This window comes from Schistocerca serialis, chromosome 3 (genome assembly GCF_023864345.2).
Source record: "Schistocerca serialis cubense isolate TAMUIC-IGC-003099 chromosome 3, iqSchSeri2.2, whole genome shotgun sequence".
Taxonomy (NCBI): Eukaryota; Metazoa; Arthropoda; class Insecta; order Orthoptera; family Acrididae; genus Schistocerca; species Schistocerca serialis.
The window spans coordinates 1,070,901,948-1,070,923,419 of NC_064640.1; positions in this window are offsets into that span (position 1 = coordinate 1,070,901,948).

Sequence of the window (21,472 nt, forward strand, 5' to 3'; positions counted from 1 at the left end):
CTTCACATTGACGATGAAACACAGAAATCGCATCGGAATTAATTACAAAAGGCACAATGCCGTCATAAGTACAAGAATAGAGACTATCTTACAGTCGGTGCTTTGAGCATTCCCTGTGAGACCGGTATTAGTTTCCGATACAGCACTGCAGGTTCAATGTATTCCTTGGACCTTCACATTGACGATGAAACACAGAAATCGCAACGGAATTAAATACAAAAGGCGCAATGCCGCCTTAAGTACAAGATAAGAGACTCTTCTTACAGTCGGTGTTTTGAGCATTCCCTGTGAGACCAGTATTAGTTTCCGATACACCACTGCAGGTTCAATGTATTCCTTGGACCTTCACATTGGCAATGAAACACAGAAATCACATCGGAATTAAATACAAAAGGCGCAATGCCACCTAACGTACAAGAATAGAGACCCTTCTTACAGTCGGTGGTTTGAGAATTCCCTGTGAGACCAGTATTAGTTTCTGATACACCACTGCTGGTTCAATGTATTCCTTCGACCCTCACATTGACGATGAAACACAGAAATCGCATCGGAATTAAATACAAAAGGCACAATACCGTCTTAAGTACAAGAATAGAGACTCTTCTTACAGTCGGTGCTTTCAGCATTCCCTGTGAGACCAGTATTATTTTCCGATACACCTCAGCAGGTTCAATGTATTCGTAGGACCTACACATTGACGATGAAACACAGAAATCGCATCGGAACTAAATACAAAAGGCACAATGTCGCCTTATGTACAAGAATAGAGACTCTTCTTACAGTCGGTGCTTTGAGCATTCCCTGTGAGACCAGTATTAGTTTCCGATACACCACTGCAGGTTCAATGTATTCCTTGGACCTTCACACTGGCGATGTAACACAGAAATCACTTCGGAATTAAATACAAAAGGCGCAATGCCGCCTAACGTACAAGAATAGAGACCTTTCTTACAGTCGGTGCTTTGAGCATTCCCAGTGAGACCAGTATTAGTTTCTGATACACCACTGCTGGTTCAATGTATTCCTTGGACCTTCACATTGACGATGAAACACAGAAATCGCATAGGAATTAAATACAAAAGGCACAATGCCGCCTAACGTACAAGAATAGAGACCCCTCTTACAGTCGGTGCTTTGAGCATTCCGTGTGAGACCAGTATTAGTTTCTGATACACCACTGCTGGTTCTATGTATTCCTTGGATCTTCACATTGACGATGAAACACAGAAATCGCATCGCAATTAAATACAAAAGGCGCAATGCCGCCTAACGTACAAGAATAGAGACCCTTCTTACAGTCGGTGCTTTGAGCATTCCCTGTGAGACCAGTATTAGTTTCTGATACACCACTGCTGGTTCTATGTATTCCTTGGACTTTCACTTTGACGATGAAACACAGAAATCGCATCGGAATTAAATACAAAAGGCACAATGCCGTCTTAAGTACAAGAATAGGGACTCTTCTTACAGTCGGTGCTATGAGCATTCCCTGTGAGACCAGTATTAGTTTCCGATACACCACTGCACGTTCAATGTATTCCTTGGACCTTCACATTGACGATGAAACACAGAAATCGCATCGGAATTAAATACAAAAGGCACTATGCCGGCTTAAGTACAAGAATAGAGACTCTTCTTACAGTCGGTGCTTTCAGCATTCCCTGTGAGACCAGTATTAGTTTCCGATACACCTCAGCAGGTTCAATGTATTCCTAGGACCTTCACATTGACGATGAAACACAGATATCGCATCGGAACTAAATACAAAAGGCACAAAGTCGCCTTATAAACAAGAATAGAGACTCTTCTTACAGTCGGTGCTTTGAGCATTCCCTGTGAGACCAGTATTAGTTTCCGATACACCACTGCAGGTTCAATGTATTCCTTGGACCTTCACTTTGACGATGAAACACAGAAATCGCATCGGAATGAGATCCAAAACGCAAACTGCCGCGTAAGTACAAGATTAGAGACTCGTCTTACAGTCGGTGTTTTGAGCATTCCCTGTGAGACCAGTATTAGTTTCCGATACACCACTGAAGGTTCAATGTGTTCCTTGGACCTTCACATTGACGATGAAACACAGAAATCGCATCGGAATTAAATACAATAGCCAAAATGCCGCCTTAAGTACAAGAATAGAGACTCTCCTTACAGTCGGTGGTTTGAGCATTCCCTGTGAGACAAGTATTAGTTTCCGATACACAACTGCAGGTTCAATGTATTCCTCGGACCTTCACATTGACGATGAAACACAGAGATCGCATCGGAATTAAGTACAAAAGGCACAATGCCGCCTTATGTACAAGAATAGAGACTCTTCTTACGGTCGGTGCTTTGATCATTCCCTGTGAGACCAGTATTAGTTTCCGATACACCACTGCAGGTACAATATATTCCTTGGACCTTCACATTGGCGATGAAACACAGAAATCGCATCGGAATTAAATACAAAAGGCACAATGCCGTCTTAAGTACAAGAATAGAGTCCCATGTTACAGTCGGTGCTTTGAGCATTCCCTGTGAGACCAGTATTAGTTTCCAATACACCACTGCAGGTTCAATGTATTCCTTGGATCTTCACATTGACGATGAAAAAGAGAAATCGCATCGGAATTAAATACAAAAGGCACAATGTCGCCTCAAGTACAAGAATAGTGACTCTTCGTACAGTCGGTGCTTTGAGCACTCCCTGTGAGACCAGTATTAGTTTCCGATAACCACTGCAGGTTCAATGTATTGACTAGACATACACATTGACGATGAAACACTGAAATTACATCGGAATAAAATACAAAAGCCACAATGCCGCCTTAAGTACAAGAATAGAGACTCTTCTTACAGTCTGTGCTTTGAGCATTCCCTGTGAGACCAGTATTAGTTTCTGATAGACCACTGCAAGTTCAATGTATTCCTAGTACCTTCACATTGACGAAGAAACACAGAAATCGCTTCGGAATTAAATACAAAAGGCAAAATGCCGCCTTAAGTACAAGAATACAGACTCTTCTTACAGTCGGTGTTTTGCGCATTCCCTGTGAGACCAGTATTACTTTCCGATACACCACTGCAGGTTTGATGTATTCCTTGGACCTTCACATTGACGATGAAACACAGAAATCGCATCGGAATTAAATACAAAAGGCACAAAGCCGCCTTAAGTACAAGATTAGAAACTTTTCCTACAGTCGGTGCTTTGAGCATTCCCTGTGAGACCAGTGTTAGTTTGCGATACACCACTGCAGGGTCAGTGTATTCCTTGGACCTTCACATTGACGATAAAACACAGAAATCGCTTCGGATTTAAATACAAAAGGCACAATGCCACCATAAGTACAAGAATAGAGACTCTTCTTACAGTCGGTGTTTTGAGCATTCCCTGTGAGACCAGTATTACTTTCCGATACACCACTGCAGGTTCAATGTATTCCTTGGACATACACATTGACGATGAAACACTGGAATTTCATCGGAATTAAATACAAAAGACTCAATGCCGGCTTAAGTACAAGAAGAGTAAGACTTCTTAGAATCTGTGTTTTTATCCTTTCCTGTGAGACCAGTATTAGTTTCCGATACACCACTGCAGGTACAATGTATTCCTTCAATCTTCACATTGACGATGAAACACAGAAATCGCATCGGAATTAAATACAAAAGGCACAAAGCCGCCTTAAGGGCAAGAATAGAGACTCTTCTTACAGTCGGTGTTTTGAGCATTCCCTGTGAGACCAGTATTAGTTTCCGATACACCATTGCAGGTGAAATGTATCCCTTGGACCTTCACATTGACGATGAAACACAGAAATCGCATCGGAATTAAATTCAAAGGGCACAATGCCGCCTTAGGTACAAAAATAGACACCATTCTTACAGTCGGTGCTTTGAGCATTCCCTGTGAGACCAGTAATAGTTTCCGATACACCACTGCAGGTTCAATGTGTTCCTTGGACCTTCACATTGACGATGAACCACAGAAATCGCATCGGAATTAAGTACAAAAGGCACAATGCCGCCTTATGTACAAGAATAGAGGCTCTTCTTACGGTTGGTGGTTTGAGCATTCCCTGTGATACCAGTATTAGTTTCCGATACACCACTGGACGTACAATTTATTCCTTGGACCATCACATTGACGATGAAACACGGTAATCGCATCGGAATTAAATACAAAAGGCACAATGCCGCCTTAAGTAAAAGAATAGAGACTCTTCTTACGTTCGGTGCTTTGAGCATTCCTTGTGATACCAGTATTAGTTTCCGATACACCACTGCAGGTTCAATATATTCCTTGGACCTTCACATTGACAATGAAACACAGAAATCGCATCGGAGTTAAATACAAAAGGCACAATGGTGCCTGAGGTACAAGAATAGAGACTCTTATTACTGTCGGTGCTTTGAGCAATCCCTGTGAGACCAGTATTAGTTTGCGATACACCACTGCAGGTTCAATGTATTCCTTGGACCTTCACATTGACGTTGAAACACAGAAATCGCATCGGAATTAAATACAAAAGGCGCAATGCCGCCTTAAGTACAACAATAGAGACTCTTATTACAGTCGGTGCTTTGAGCATTCCCTTTGAGACCAGTTTTAGTTTCTGGTACACCACTGCAGGTTCAATGTATTCCTTGGACCTTCACATTGACGATGAAACACAGAAATCGCATCGGAATTAATTACAAAAGGCACAATGCCGTCATAAGTACAAGAATAGAGACTATCTTACAGTCGGTGCTTTCAGCATTCCCTGTGAGACCGGTATTAGTTTCCGATACAGCACTGCAGGTTCAATGTATTCCTTGGACCTTCACATTGACGATGAAACACAGAAATCGCAACGGAATTAAATACAAAAGGCGCAACGCCGCCTTAAGTAAAAGATAAGAGACTCTTCTTACAGTCGGTGCTTTGAGCATTCCCTGTGAGACCAGTATTAGTTTCCGATACACCACTGCAGGTTCAATGTATTCCTTGGACATTCACATTGGCGATGAAACACAGAAATCACATCGGAATTAAATACAAAAGGCGCAATGCCGCCTAACGTACAAGAATAGAGACCCTTCTTACAGTCGGTGATTTGAGCATTCCCTGTGAGACCAGTTTTAGTTTCTGATACACCACTGCTGGTTCAATGTATTCCTTGCACCTTCACATTGACGATGAAACACAGAAATCGCATCGGAATTAAATACAAAAGGCACAATGCCGTAATAAGTACAAGAATAGAGACTCTTCTTACAGTCGGTGCTTTCAGCATTCCCTGTGAGACCGGTATTATTTTCCGATACACCTCAGCAGGTTCAATGTATTCCTAGTACCTTCACATTGACGATGAAACACAGAAATCGCATCGGAACTAAATACAAAAGGCACAATGTCGCCTTATGTACAAGAATAGAGACTCTTCTTACAGTCGGTGCTTTGAGCATTCCCTGTGAGACCATAATTAGTTTCTGATACACCACTGCAGGTTCAATATATTCCTTGGACCTTCACATTGACGATGAAACACAGAAATCGCATCGGAGTTAAATACAAAAGGCACAATGGTGCCTGAGGTACAAGAATAGAGACTCTTCTAACTGTCGGTGCTTTGAGCAATCCCTTTGAGACCAGTATTAGTTTGCATTACACCACTGCAGGTTCAATGTATTCCTTGGACCTTCACATTGACTTTGAAACACAGAAATCGCATCGGAATTAAATACAAAAGGCGCAATGCCGCCTTAAGTACAACAATAGAGACTCTTATTACAGTCGGTGCTTTGAGCATTCCCTTTGAGACCAGTTTTAGTTTCTGGTACACCATTGCAGGTTCAATGTATTCCTTGGACCTTCACATTGACGATGAAACACAGAAATCGCATCGGAATTAATTACAAAAGGCACAATGCCGTCATAAGTACAAGAATAGAGACTATCTTACAGTCGGTGCTTTCAGCATTCCCTGTGAGACCGGTATTAGTTTCCGATACAGCACTGCAGGTTCAATGTATTCCTTGGACCTTCACATTGACGATGAAACACAGAAATCGCAACGGAATTAAATACAAAAGGCGCAATGCCGCCTTAAGTACAAGATAAGAGACTCTTCTTACAGTCGGTGCTTTGAGCATTCCCTGTGAGACCAGTATTAGTTTCCGATACACCACTGCAGGTTCAATGTATTCCTTGGACATTCACATTGGCGATGAAACACAGATATCACATCGGAATTAAATACAAAAGGCGCAATGCCGCCTAACGTACAAGAATAGAGACCCTTCTTACAGTCGGTGTTTTGAGCATTCCCTGTGAGACCAGTTTTAGTTTCTGATACACCACTGCTGGTTCAATGTATTCCTTGCACCTTCACATTGACGATGAAACACAGAAATCGCATCGGAATTAAATACAAAAGGCACAATGCCGTCTTAAGTACAAGAATAGAGACTCTTCTTACAGTCGGTGCTTTCAGCATTCCCTGTGAGACCGGTATTATTTTCCGATACACCTCAGCAGGTTCAACGTATTCCTAGGACCTTCACATTGACGATGAAACACAGAAATCGCATCGGAACTAAATACAAAAGGCACAATGTCGCCTTATGTACAAGAATAGAGACTCTTCTTACAGTCGGTGCTTTGAGCATTCCCTGTGAGACCATAATTAGTTTCTGATACACCACTGCAGGTTCAATATATTCCTTGGACCTTCACATTGACGATGAAACACAGAAATCGCATCGGAGTTAAATACAAAAGGCACAATGGTGCCTGAGGTACAAGAATAGAGACTCTTCTAACTGTCGGTGCTTTGAGCAATCCCTTTGAGACCAGTATTAGTTTGCGATACACCACTGCAGGTTCAATGTATTCCTTGGACCTTCACATTGACGTTGAAACACAGAAATCGCATCGGAATTAAATACAAAAGGCGCAATGCCGCCTTAAGTACAACAATAGAGACTCTTATTACAGTCGGTGCTTTGAGCATTCCCTTTGAGACCAGTTTTAGTTTCTGGTACACCATTGCAGGTTCAATGTATTCCTTGGACCTTCACATTGACGATGAAACACAGAAATCGCATCGGAATTAATTACAAAAGGCACAATGCCGTCATAAGTACAAGAATAGAGACTATCTTACAGTCGGTGCTTTCAGCATTCCCTGTGAGACCGGTATTAGTTTCCGATACAGCACTGCAGGTTCAATGTATTCCTTGGACCTTCACATTGACGATGAAACACAGAAATCGCAACGGAATTAAATACAAAAGGCGCAATGCCGCCTTAAGTACAAGATAAGAGACTCTTCTTACAGTCGGTGCTTTGAGCATTCCCTGTGAGACCAGTATTAGTTTCCGATACACCACTGCAGGTTCAATGTATTCCTTGGACATTCACATTGGCGATGAAACACAGAAATCACATCGGAATTAAATACAAAAGGCGCAATGCCGCCTAACGTACAAGAATAGAGACCCTTCTTACAGTCGGTGTTTTGAGCATTCCCTGTGAGACCAGTTTTAGTTTCTGATAAACCACTGCTGGTTCAATGTATTCCTTGCACCTTCACATTGACGATGAAACACAGAAATCGCATCGGAATTAAATACAAAAGGCACAATGCCGTCTTAAGTACAAGAATAGAGACTCTTCTTACAGTCGGTGCTTTCAGCATTCCCTGTGAGACCGGTATTATTTTCCGATACACCTCAGCAGGTTCAACGTATTCCTAGGACCTTCACATTGACGATGAAACACAGATATCGCATCGGAACTAAATACAAAAGGCACAATGTCGCCTTATGTACAAGAATAGAGACTCTTCTTACAGTCGGTGCTTTGAGCATTCCCTGTGAGACCATAATTAGTTCCTGATACACAACTGCAGGTTCAATATATTCCTTGGACCTTCACATTGACGATGAAACACAGAAATCGCATCGGAGTTAAATACAAAAGGCACAATGATGCCTGAGGTACAAGAATGGAGACTCTTCTAACTGTCGGTGTTTTGAGCAATCCCTGTGAGTCCAGTATTAGTTTGCGATACACCACTGCAGGTTCAATGTATTCCTTGGACCTTCACATTGACGTTGAAACACAGAAATCGCATCGGAATTAAATACAAAAGGCGCAATGCCGCCTTAAGTACAAGAATAGAGACTCTTATTACAGTCGGTGCTTTGAGCATTCCCTGTGAGACCAGTTTTAGTATCTGGTACCCCACTGCAGGTTCAATGTATTCCTTGGACCTTCACATTGACGATGAAACACAGAAATCGCATCGGAATTAATTACAAAAGGCACAATACCGTCATAAGTACAAGAATAGAGACTATCTTACAGTCGGTGCTTTGAGCATTCCCTGTGAGACCGGTATTAGTTTCCGATACAGCACTGCAGGTTCAATGTATTCCTTGGACCTTCACATTGACGATGAAACACAGAAATCGCAACGGAATTAAATACAAAAGGCGCAATGCCGCCTTAAGTACAAGATAAGAGACTCTAATTACATTCGGTGCTTTGAGCATTCCCTGTGAGACCAGTATTAGTTTCCGATACACCACTGCAGGTTCAATGTATTCCTTGGACCTTCACATTGGCGATGAAACACAGAAATCACATCGGAATTAAATACAAAAGGCGCAATGCCGCCTAACGTACAAGAATAGAGACCCTTCTTACAGTCGGTGCTTTGAGCATTCCCTGTGAGACCAGTATTAGTTTCTGATACACCACTGCTGGTTCAATGTATTCCTTGGACCTTCACATTGACGATGAAACACAGAAATCGCATCGGAATTAAATACAAAAGGCACAATGCCGTCTTAAGTACAAGAATAGAGACTCTTCTTACAGTCGGTGATTTCAGCATTCCCTGTGAGACCAGTATTATTTTCCGATACACCTCAGCAGGTTCAATGTATTCCTAGGACCTTCACATTGACGATGAAACACAGAAATCGCATCGGAACTAAATACAAAAGGCACAACGTCGCCTTATGTACAAGAATAGAGACTCTTCTTACAGTCGGTGCTTTGAGCATTCCCTGTGAGACCAGTATTAGTTTCCGATACACCACTGCAGGTTCAATGTATTCCTTGGACCTTCACACTGGCGATGAAACACAGAAATCACTTCGGAATTAAATACAAAAGGCGCAATGCCGCCTAACGTACAAGAATAGAGACCCTTCTTACAGTCGGTGCTTTGAGCATTCCCTGTGAGACCAGTATTAGTTTCTGATACACCACTGCTGGTTCAATGTATTCCTTGGACCTTCACATTGACGATGAAACACAGAAATCGCATCGGAATTAAATACAAAAGGCACAATGCCGTCTTAAGTACAAGAATAGAGACTCTTCTTACAGTCGGTGCTATGAGCATTCCCTGTGAGACCAGTATTAGTTTGCGATACACCACTGCAGGTTCAATGTATTCCTTGGACCTTCACATTGACGATGAAACACAGAAATCGCATCGGAGTGAAATACAAAAGGCGCAATGCCGCCTTTAGTACAAGAATAGAGACTCTTCTTACAGTCGGTGCTTTGAGCATTCCCTGTGAGACCAGTATTAGTTTCCGATACACCTCAGCAGGTTCAATGTATTCCTAGGACCTTCACATTGACGATGAAACACAGAAATCGCATCGGAACTAAATACAAAAGGCACAATGTCGCCTTATGTACAAGAGTAGTGACTCTTCTTACAGTCGGTGCTTTGAGCATTCCCTGTGAGACCAGTATTAGTTTCCGATACACCACTGGAGGTTCAATGTATTCCTTGGACCTTCACATTGGCGATGAAACACAGAAATCACATCGGAATTAAATACAAAAGGCGCAATGCCGCCTAACGTACAAGAATAGAGACCCACCTTACAGTCGGTGCTTTGAGCATTCCCTGTGAGACCAGTATTAGTTTCCGATACACCATTTCAGGTTCAATGTATTCCTTGGACCTTCACTTTGACGATGAAACACAGAAATCGCAACGGAATGAAATACAAAAGGCAAACCGCCGCGTAAGTACAAGATTAGAGACTCGTCTTACAGTCGGTGTTTTAAGCATTCCCTGTGAGACCAGTATTAGTTTACGATACACCACTGAAGGTTCAATGTGTTCCTTGGACAAAGCCGAAATGCCGCCTTAAGTACAAGAATAGAGACTCTTCTTACAGTCGGTGCTTTGAGCATTCCCTGTGAGACAAGTATTAGTTTCCGATACACAATTGCAGGTTCAATGTATTCCTCGGACCTTCACATTGACGATGAAACACAGAAATCGCATCGGAATTAAGTACAAAAGGCACAATGCCGCCTTATGTACAAGAATAGAGACTCTTCTTACGGTCGGTGCTTTGATCATCCCTGTGAGACCAGTATTAGTGTCCGATACACCACTGCAGGTACAATATATTCCTTGGACCTTCACATTGGCGATGATACATAGAAATCGCATCGGAATTAAATACAAAAGGCACAATGCCGCCTTAAGTACAAGAGTAGAGTTCCATCTTACAGTCGGTGCTTTGAGCATTCCCTGTGAGACCAGTATTAGTTTCCGATACACCACGGCAGGTTCAATGTATTCCTTGGATCTTCAGATTGACGATGAAAAAGAGAAATCGCATCTGAATTAAATACAAAAGGCACAATGTCGCCTCAAGTACAAGAATAGTGACTCTTCGTACAGTCGGTGCTTTGAGCACTCCCTGTGAGACCAGTATTAGTTTCCGATACACCACTGCAGGTTCAATGTATTGACTGGACATACACATTGACGATGAAACACTGAAATTACATCGGAATTAAATACAAAAGGCACAATGCCGCCTTAAGTACAAGAATAGAGACTCTTCTTACAGTCGGTGCTTTGAGCATTCCCTGTGAGACCAGTATTAGTTTCTGATAGACCACTGCAGGTTCAACGTATTCCTAGTACCTTCACATTGACGAAGAAACACAGAAATCGCATCGGAATTAAATACAAAAGCAAAATGCCGCCTTAAGTACAAGAATACAGACTCTTCTTACAGTCGGTGTTTTGCGCATTCCCTGTGAGACCAGTATTACTTTCCCATACACCTCAGCAGGTTCAATGTATTCCTAGGACCTTCACATTGACGATGAAACACAGAAATCGCATCGGAACTAAATACAAAAGGCACAATGTCGCCTTATGTACTAGAGTAGTGACTCTTCTTACAGTCGGTGCTTTGAGCATTCCCTGTGAGACCAGTATTAGTTTCCGATACACCACTGGAGGTTCAATGTATTCCTTGGACCTTCACATTGACGTTGAAACACAGAAATCGCATCGGAATTAAATACAAAAGGCGCAATGCCGCCTTAAGTACAACAATAGAGACTCTTATTACAGTCGGTGCTTTGAGCATTCCCTTTGAGACCAGTTTTAGTTTCTGGTACACCATTGCAGGTTCAATGTATTCCTTGGACCTTCACATTGACGATGAAACACAGAAATCGCATCGGAATTAATTACAAAAGGCACAATGCCGTCATAAGTACAAGAATAGAGACTATCTTACAGTCGGTGCTTTCAGCATTCCCTTTGAGACCGGTATTAGTTTCCGATACAGCACTGCAGGTTCAATGTATTCCTTGGACCTTCACATTGACGATGAAACACAGAAATCGCAACGGAATTAAATACAAAAGGCGCAATGCCGCCTTAAGTACTAGATAAGAGACTCTTCTTACAGTCGGTGCTTTGAGCATTCCCTGTGAGACCAGTATTAGTTTCCGATACACCACTGCAGGTTCAATGTATTCCTTGGACATTCACATTGGCGATGAAACACAGAAATCACATCGGAATTAAATACAAAAGGCGCAATGCCGCCTAACGTACAAGAATAGAGACCCTTCTTACAGTCGGTGTTTTGAGCATTCCCTGTGGACCAGTTTTAGTTTCTGATACACCACTGCTGGTTCAATGTATTCCTTGCACCTTCACATTGACGATGAAACACAGAAATCGCATCGGAATTAAATACAAAAGGCACAATGCCGTCTTAAGTACAAGAATAGAGACTCTTCTTACAGTCGGTGCTTTCAGCATTCCCTGTGAGACCGGTATTATTTTCCGATACACCTCAGCAGGTTCAATGTATTCCTAGGACCTTCACATTGACGATGAAACACAGAAATCGCATCGGAACTAAATACAAAAGGCACAATGTCGCCTTATGTACAAGAATAGAGACTCTTCTTACAGTCGGTGCTTTGAGCATTCCCTGTGAGACCATAATTAGTTCCTGATACACAACTGCAGGTTCAATATATTCCTTGGACCTTCACATTGACGATGAAACACAGACATCGCATCGGAGTTAAATACAAAAGGCACAATGATGCCTGAGGTACGAGAATTGAGACTCTTCTAACTGTCGGTGCTTTGAGCAATCCCTGTGAGTCCAGTATTAGTTTGCGATACACCACTGCAGGTTCAATGTATTCCTTGGACCTTCACATTGACGTTGAAACACAGAAATCGCATCGGAATTAAATACAAAAGGCGCAATGCCGCCTTAAGTACAAGAATAGAGACTCTTATTACAGTCGGTGCTTTGAGCATTCCCTGTGAGACCAGTTTTAGTATCTGGTACCCCACTGCAGGTTCAATGTATTCCTTGGACCTTCACATTGACGATGAAACACAGAAATCGCATCGGAATTAATTACAAAAGGCACAATGCCGTCATAAGTACAAGAATAGAGACTATCTTACAGTCGGTGCTTTGAGCATTCCCTGTGAGACCGGTATTAGTTTCCGATACAGCACTGCAGGTTCAATGTATTCCTTGGACCTTCACATTGACGATGAAACACAGAAATCGCAACGGAATTAAATACAAAAGGCGCAATGCCGCCTTAAGTACAAGATAAGAGACTCTAATTACAGTCGGTGCTTTGAGCATTCCCTGTGAGACCAGTATTAGTTTCCGATACACCACTGCAGGTTCAATGTATTCCTTGGACCTTCACATTGGCGATGAAACACAGAAATCACATCGGAATTAAATACAAAAGGCGCAATGCCGCCTAACGTACAAGAATAGAGACCCTTCTTACAGTCGGTGCTTTGAGCATTCCCTGTGAGACCAGTATTAGTTTCTGATACACCACTGCTGGTTCAATGTATTCCTTGGACCTTCACATTGACGATGAAACACAGAAATCGCATCGGAATTAAATACAAAAGGCACAATGCCGTCTTAAGTACAAGAATAGAGACTCTTCTTACAGTCGGTGCTTTCAGCATTCCCTGTGAGACCAGTATTATTTTCCGATACACCTCAGCAGGTTCAATGTATTCCTAGGACCTTCACATTGACGATGAAACACAGTAATCGCATCGGAACTAAATACAAAAGGCACAATGTCGCCTTATGTACAAGAATAGAGACTCTTCTTACAGTCGGTGCTTTGAGCATTCCCTGTGAGACCAGTATTAGTTTCCGATACACCACTGCAGGTTCAATGTATTCCTTGGACCTTCACACTGGCGATGAAACACAGAAATCACTTCGGAATTAAATACAAAAGGCGCAATGCCGCCTAACGTACAAGAATAGAGACCCTTCTTACAGTCGGTGCTTTGAGCATTCCCTGTGAGACCAGTATTAGTTTCTGATACACCACTGCTGGTTCAATGTATTCCTTGGACCTTCACATTGACGATGAAACACAGAAATCGCATCGGAATTAAATACAAAAGGCACAATGCCGTCTTAAGTACAAGAATAGAGACTCTTCTTACAGTCGGTGCTATGAGCATTCCCTGTGAGACCAGTATTGGTTTGCGATACACCACTGCAGGTTCAATGTATTCCTTGGACCTTCACATTGACGATGAAACACAGAAATCGCATCGGAGTGAAATACAAAAGGCGCAATGCCGCCTTTAGTACAAGAATAGAGACTCTTCTTACAGTCGGTGCTTTGAGCATTCCCTGTGAGACCAGTATTAGTTTCCGATACACCTCGGCAGGTTCAATGTATTCCTAGGACCTTCACATTGACGATGAAACACAGAAATCGCATCGGAACTAAATACAAAAGGCACAATGTCGCCTTATGTACAAGAGTAGTGACTCTTCTTACAGTCGGTGCTTTGAGCATTCCCTGTGAGACCAGTATTAGTTTCCGATACACCACTGGAGGTTCAATGTATTCCTTGGACCTTCACATGGGCGATGAAACACAGAAATCACTTCGGATTTAAATACAAAAGGCGCAATGCCGCCTAACGTACAAGAATAGAGACCCTCCTTACAGTCGTAGCTTTGAGCATTCCCTGTGAGACCAGTATTAGTTTCCGATACACCATTTCAGGTTCAATGTATTCCTTGGACCTTCACTTTGACGATGAAACACAGAAATCGCATCGGAATGAAATACAAAAGGCAAACCGCCGCGTAAGTACAAGATTAGAGACTCGTCTTACAGTCGGTGTTTTAAGCATTCCCTGTGAGACCAGTATTAGTTTCCGATACACCACTGAAGGTTCAATGTGTTCCTTGGACCTTCACATTGACGATGAAACACAGAAATCGCATCGGAATTAAATACAAAAGCCGAAATGCCGCCTTAAGTACAAGAATAGAGACTCTTCTTACAGTCGGTGCTTTGAGCATTCCCTGTGAGACAAGTATTAGTTTCCGATACACAATTGCAGGTTCAATGTATTCCTCGGACCTTCACATTGACGATGAAACACAGAAATCGCATCGGAATTAAGTACAAAAGGCACAATGCCGCCTTATGTACAAGAATAGAGACTCTTCTTACGGTCGGTGCTTTGATCATCCCTGTGAGACCAGTATTAGTGTCCGATACACCACTGCTGGTACAATATATTCCTTGGACCTTCACATTGGCGATGATACATAGAAATCGCATCGGAATTAAATACAAAAGGCACAATGCCGCCTTAAGTACAAGAGTAGAGTTCCATCTTACAGTCGGTGCTTTGAGCATTCCCTGTGAGACCAGTATTAGTTTCCGATACACCACGGCAGGTTCAATGTATTCCTTGGATCTTCAGATTGACGATGAAAAAGAGAAATTGCATCGGAATTAAATACAAAAGGCACGATGTCGCCTCAAGTACAAGAATAGTGACTCTTCGTACAGTCGGTGCTTTGAGCACTCCCTGTGAGACCAGTATTAGTTTCCGATACACCACTGCAGGTTCAATGTCTTGACTGGACATACACATTGACGATGAAACACTGAAATTACATCGGAATTAAATACAAAAGGCACAATGCCGCCTTAAGTACAAGAATAGAGACTCTTCTTACAGTCGGTGCTTTGAGCATTCCCTGTGAGACCAGTATTAGTTTCTGATAGACCACTGCAGGTTCATTGTATTCCTAGTACCTTCACATTGACGAAGAAACACAGAAATCGCATCGGAATTAAATACAAAAGCAAAATGCCGCCTTAAGTACAAGAATACAGACTCTTCTTACAGTCGGTGTTTTGCGCATTCCCTGTGAGACCAGTATTACTTTCCGATACACCACTGCAGGTTTGATGTATTCCTTGGACCTTCACATTGACGATGAAACACAGAAATCGCATCGGAATTAAATACAAAAGGCACAAAGCCGCCTTAAGTACAAGATTAGAAACTTTTCCTACAGTCGGTGCTATGAGCATTCCCTGTGAGACCAGTATTAGTTTCCGATACACCACTGCGGGTTCAGTGTATTCCTTGGACCTTCACATTGACGATGAAACACAGAAATCGCTTCGGATTTAAATACAAAAGGCACAATGATACCATAAGTACAAGAATAGAGACTCTTCTCACAGTCGGTGCTTTGAGCATTCCCTGTGAGACCAGTATTAGTTTCCGATACACCACTGCAGGTTCAATGTAGTCCTTGGACTTACACATTGACGATGAAACACTGGAATTACATCGGAATTAAATACAAAAGGCGCAATGCCGCCTTAAGTACAAGATAAGAGACTCTAATTACATTCGGTGTTTTGAGCATTCCCTGTGAGACCAGTATTAGTTTCCGATACACCACTGCAGGTTCAATGTATTCCTTGGACCTTCACATTAGCGATGAAACACAGAAATCACATCGGAATTAAATACAAAAGGCGCAATGCCGCCTAACGTACAAGAATAGAGACCCTTCTTACAGTCGGTGCTTTGAGCATTCCCTGTGAGACCAGTATTAGTTTCTGATACACCACTGCTGGTTCAATGTATTCCTTGGACCTTCACATTGACGATGAAACACAGAAATCGCATCGGAATTAAATACAAAAGGCACAATGCCGTCTTAAGTACAAGAATAGAGACTCTTCTTACAGTCGGTGCTTTCAGCATTCCCTGTGAGACCAGTATTAGTTTCCGATACACCACTGGAGGTTCAATGTATTCCTTGGACCTTCACATTGACGTTGAAACACAGAAATCGCATCGGAATTAAATACAAAAGGCGCAATGCCGCCTTAAGTACAACAATAGAGACTCTTATTACAGTCGGTGCTTTGAGCATTCCCTTTGAGACCAGTTTTAGTTTCTGGTACACCATTGCAGGTTCAATGTATTCCTTGGACCTTCACATTGACGATGAAACACAGAAATCGCATCGGAATTAATTACAAAAGGCACAATGCCGTCATAAGTACAAGAATAGAGACTATCTTACAGTCGGTGCTTTCAGCATTCCCTGTGAGACCGGTATTAGTTTCCGATACAGCACTGCAGGTTCAATGTATTCCTTGGACCTTCACATTGACGATGAAACAAAGAAATCGCAACGGAATTAAATACAAAAGGCGCAATGCCGCCTTAAGTACAAGATAAGAGACTCTTCTTACAGTCGGTGCTTTGAGCATTCCCTGTGAGACCAGTATTAGTTTCCGATACACCACTGCAGGTTCAATGTATTCCTTGGACATTCACATTGGCGATGAAACACAGAAATCACATCGGAATTAAATACAAAAGGCGCAATGCCGCCTAACGTACAAGAATGGAGACCCTTCTTACAGTCGGTGTTTTGAGCATTCCCTGTGAGACCAGTTTTAGTTTCTGATCCACCACTGCTGGTTCAATGTATTCCTTGCACCTTCACATTGACGATGAAACACAGAAATCGCATCGGAATTAAATACAAAAGGCACAATGCCGTCTTAAGTACAAGAATAGAGACTCTTCTTACAGTCGGTGCTTTGAGCATTCCCTGTGAGACCAGTTTTAGTATCTGGTACCCCACTGCAGGTTCAATGTATTCCTTGGACCTTCACATTGACGTTGAAACACAGAAATCGCATCGGAATGAAATACAAAAGGCGCAATGCCGCCTTAAGTACAAGAATAGAGACTCTTATTACAGTCGGTGCTTTGAGCATTCCCTGTGAGACCAGTTTTAGTATCTGGTACCCCACTGCAGGTTCAATGTATTCCTTGGACCTTCACATTGACGATGAAACACAGAAATCGCATCGGAATTAATTACAAAAGGCACAATGCCGTAATAAGTACAAGAATAGAGACTATCTTACAGTCGGTGCTTTGAGCATTCCCTGTGAGACCGGTATTAGTTTCCGATACAGCACTGCAGGTTCAATGTATTCCTTGGACCTTCACATTGACGATGAAACACAGAAATCGCAACGGAATTAAATACAAAAGGCGCAATGCCGCCTTAAGTACAAGATAAGAGACTCGAATTACAGTCGGTGCTTTGAGCATTCCCTGTGAGACCAGTATTAGTTTCCGATACACCACTGCAGGTTCAATGTATTCCTTGGACCTTCACATTGGCGATGAAACACAGAAATCACATCGGAATTAAATACAAAAGGCGCAATGCCGCCTAACGTACAAGAATAGAGACCCTTCTTACGGTCGGTGCTTTGAGCATTCCCTGTGAGACCAGTATTAGTTTCTGATACACCACTGCTGGTTCAATGTATTCCTTGGACCTTCACATTGACGATGAAACACAGAAATCGCATCGGAATGAAATATAAAAGGCACAATTCCGTCTTAAGTACAAGAATAGAGACTCTTCTTACAGTCGGTGCTTTCAGCATTCCCTGTGAGACCAGTATTATTTTCCGATACACCTCAGCAGGTTCAATGTATTCCTAGGACCTTCACATTGACGATGAAACACAGTAATCGCATCGGAACTAAATACAAAAAGCACAATGTCGCCTTATGTACAAGAATAGAGACTCTTCTTACAGTCGGTGCTTTGAGCATTCCCTGTGAGACCAGTATTAGTTTCCGATACACCACTGCAGGTTCAATGTATTCCTTGGACCTTCACACTGGCGATGAAACACAGAAATCACTTCGGAATTAAATACAAAAGGCGCAATGCCGCCTAACGTACAAGAATAGAGACCCTTCTTACAGTCGGTGCTTTGAGCATTCCCTGTGAGACCAGTATTAGTTTCTGATACACCACTGCTGGTTCAATGTATTCCTTGGACCTTCACATTGACGATGAAACACAGAAATCGCATCGGAATTAAATACAAAAGGCACAATGCCGTCTTAAGTACAAGAATAGAGACTCTTCTTACAGTCGGTGCTATGAGCATTCCCTGTGAGACCAGTATTAGTTTGCGATACACCACTGCAGGTTCAATGTATTCCTTGGACCTTCACATTGACGATGAAACACAGAAATCGCATCGGAGTGAAATACAAAAGGCGCAATGCCGCCTTTAGTACAAGAATAGAGACTCTTCTTACAGTCGGTGCTTTGAGCATTCCCTGTGAGACCAGTATTAGTTTCCGATACACCTCGGCAGGTTCAATGTATTCCTAGGACCTTAACATTGACGATGAAACACAGAAATCGCATCGGAACTAAATACAAAAGGCACAATGTCGCCTTATGTACAAGAGTAGTGACTCTTCTTACAGTCGGTGCTTTGAGCATTCCCTGTGAGACCAGTATTAGTTTCCGATACACCACTGGAGGTTCAATGTATTCCTTGGACCTTCACATTGGCGATGAAACACAGAAATCACATCGGATTTAAATACAAAAGGCGCAATGCCGCCTAACGTACAAGAATAGAGACCCTCCTTACGGTCGGTGCTTTGAGCATTCCCTGTGAGACCAGTATTAGTTTCCGATACACCATTTCAGGTTCAATGTATTCCTTGGACCTTCACTTTGACGATGAAACACAGAAATCGCATCGGAATGAAATACAAAAGGCAAACCGCCGCGTAAGTACAAGATTAGAGACTCGTCTTACAGTCGGTGTTTTAAGCATTCCCTGTGAGACCAGTATTAGTTTCCGATACACCACTGAAGGTTCAATGTGTTCCTTGGACCTTCACATTGACGATGAAACACAGAAATCGCATCGGAATTAAATACAAAAGCCGAAATGCCGCCTTAAGTACAAGAATAGAGACTCTTCTTACAGTCGGTGCTTTGAGCATTCCCTGTGAGACAAGTATTAGTTTCCGATACACAATTGCAGGTTCAATGTATTCCTCGGACCTTCACATTGACGATGAAACACAGAAATCGCATCGGAATTAAGTACAATAGGCACAATGCCGCCTTATGTACAAGAATAGAGACTCTTCTTACGGTCGGTGCTTTGATCATCCCTGTGAGACCAGTATTAGTGTCCGATACACCACTGCAGGTACAATATATTCCTTGGACCTTCACATTGGCGATGATACATAGAAATCGCATCGGAATTAAATACAAAAGGCACAATGCCGCCTTAAGTACAAGAGTAGAGTTCCATCTTACAGTCGGTGCTTTGAGCATTCCCTGTGAGACCAGTATTAGTTTCCGATACACCACGGCAGGTTCAATGTATTCCTTGGATCTTCAGATTGACGATGAAAAAGAGAAATCGCATCGGAATTAAATACAAAAGGCACAATGTCGCCTCAAGTACAAGAATAGTGACTCTTCGTACAGTCGGTGCTTTGAGCACTCCCTGTGAGACCAGTATTAGTTTCCGATACACCACTGCAGGTTCAATGTATTGACTGGACATACACATTGACGATGAAACACTGAAATTACATCGGAATTAAATACAAAAGGCACAATGCCGCCTTAAGTACAAGAATAGAGACTCTTCTTACAGTCGGTGCTTTGAGCATTCCCTGTGAGACCAGTATTAGTTTCTGATAGACCACTGCAGGTTCAATGTATTCCTAGTACCTTCACATTGACGAAGAAACACAGAAATCGCATCGGAATTAAATACAAAAGCAAAATGCCGCCTTAAGTACAAGAATACAGACTCTTCTTACAGTCGGTGTTTTGCGCATTCCCTGTGAGACCAGTATTACTTTCCGATACACCACTGCAGGTTTGATGTATTCCTTGGACCTTCACATTGACGATGAAACACAGAAATCGCATCGGAATTAAATACAAAAGGCACAAAGCCGCCTTAAGTACAAGATTAGAAACTTTTCCTACAGTCGGTGCTATGAGCATTCCCTGTGAGACCAGTATTAGTTTCCGATACACCACTGCGGGTTCAGTGTATTCCTTGGACCTCACATTGACGATGAAACACAGAAATCGCTTCGGATTTAAATACAAAAGGCACAATGATACCATAAGTACAAGAATAGAGACTCTTCTCACAGTCGGTGTTTTGAGCATTCCCTGTGAGACCAGTATTAGTTTCCGATACACCACTGCAGGTTCAATGTATTCCTTGGACATACACATTGACGATGAAACACTGGAATTACATCGGAATTAAATACAAAAGACTCAATGCCGCCTTAAGTACAAGAAGAGTAAGACTTCATAGAATCTGTGTTTTTATCCTTTCCTGTGAGACCAGTATTAGTTTCCGATACACCACTGCAGGTTCAATGTATTCCTCCAACCTTCACATTGACGATGAAACACAGAAATCGCATCGGAATTAAATACAAAAGGCACAAAGCCGCCTTAAGAACAAGAATAGAGACTCTTCTTACAGTCGGTGTTTTGAGCATTCCCTGTGAGACCAGTATTGGTTTGCGATACACCACTGCAGGTTCAACGTATTCCTTGGACATACACATTGACGATGGAACAGTGAAATTACATCGGAATTAAATACAAAAGGCACAATGCCGTCTTGAGTGCAAGAATAGAGACTCTTCTTACAGTCGGTGCTTTGAGGATTCCCTGTGAGACCAGAATTAGTTTCCGATACATCACTCCAGGTTCAATGTATTCCTTGGACCTTCACATTGACGATGAAACACAGAAATCGCATCGGAAAGAAATACAAATAGCAACCTGCCGCGTAAGTACAACAATAGAGACTCGTCTTACAGTCGGTGTCTTGAGAATTCCCTGTGAGACCAGTATTAGTTTCCGATACACCACTGCAGGTTCAATGTATTCCTTGGACCTTCACATTGACGATGAAACACAGAAATCGCATCGGAATTAA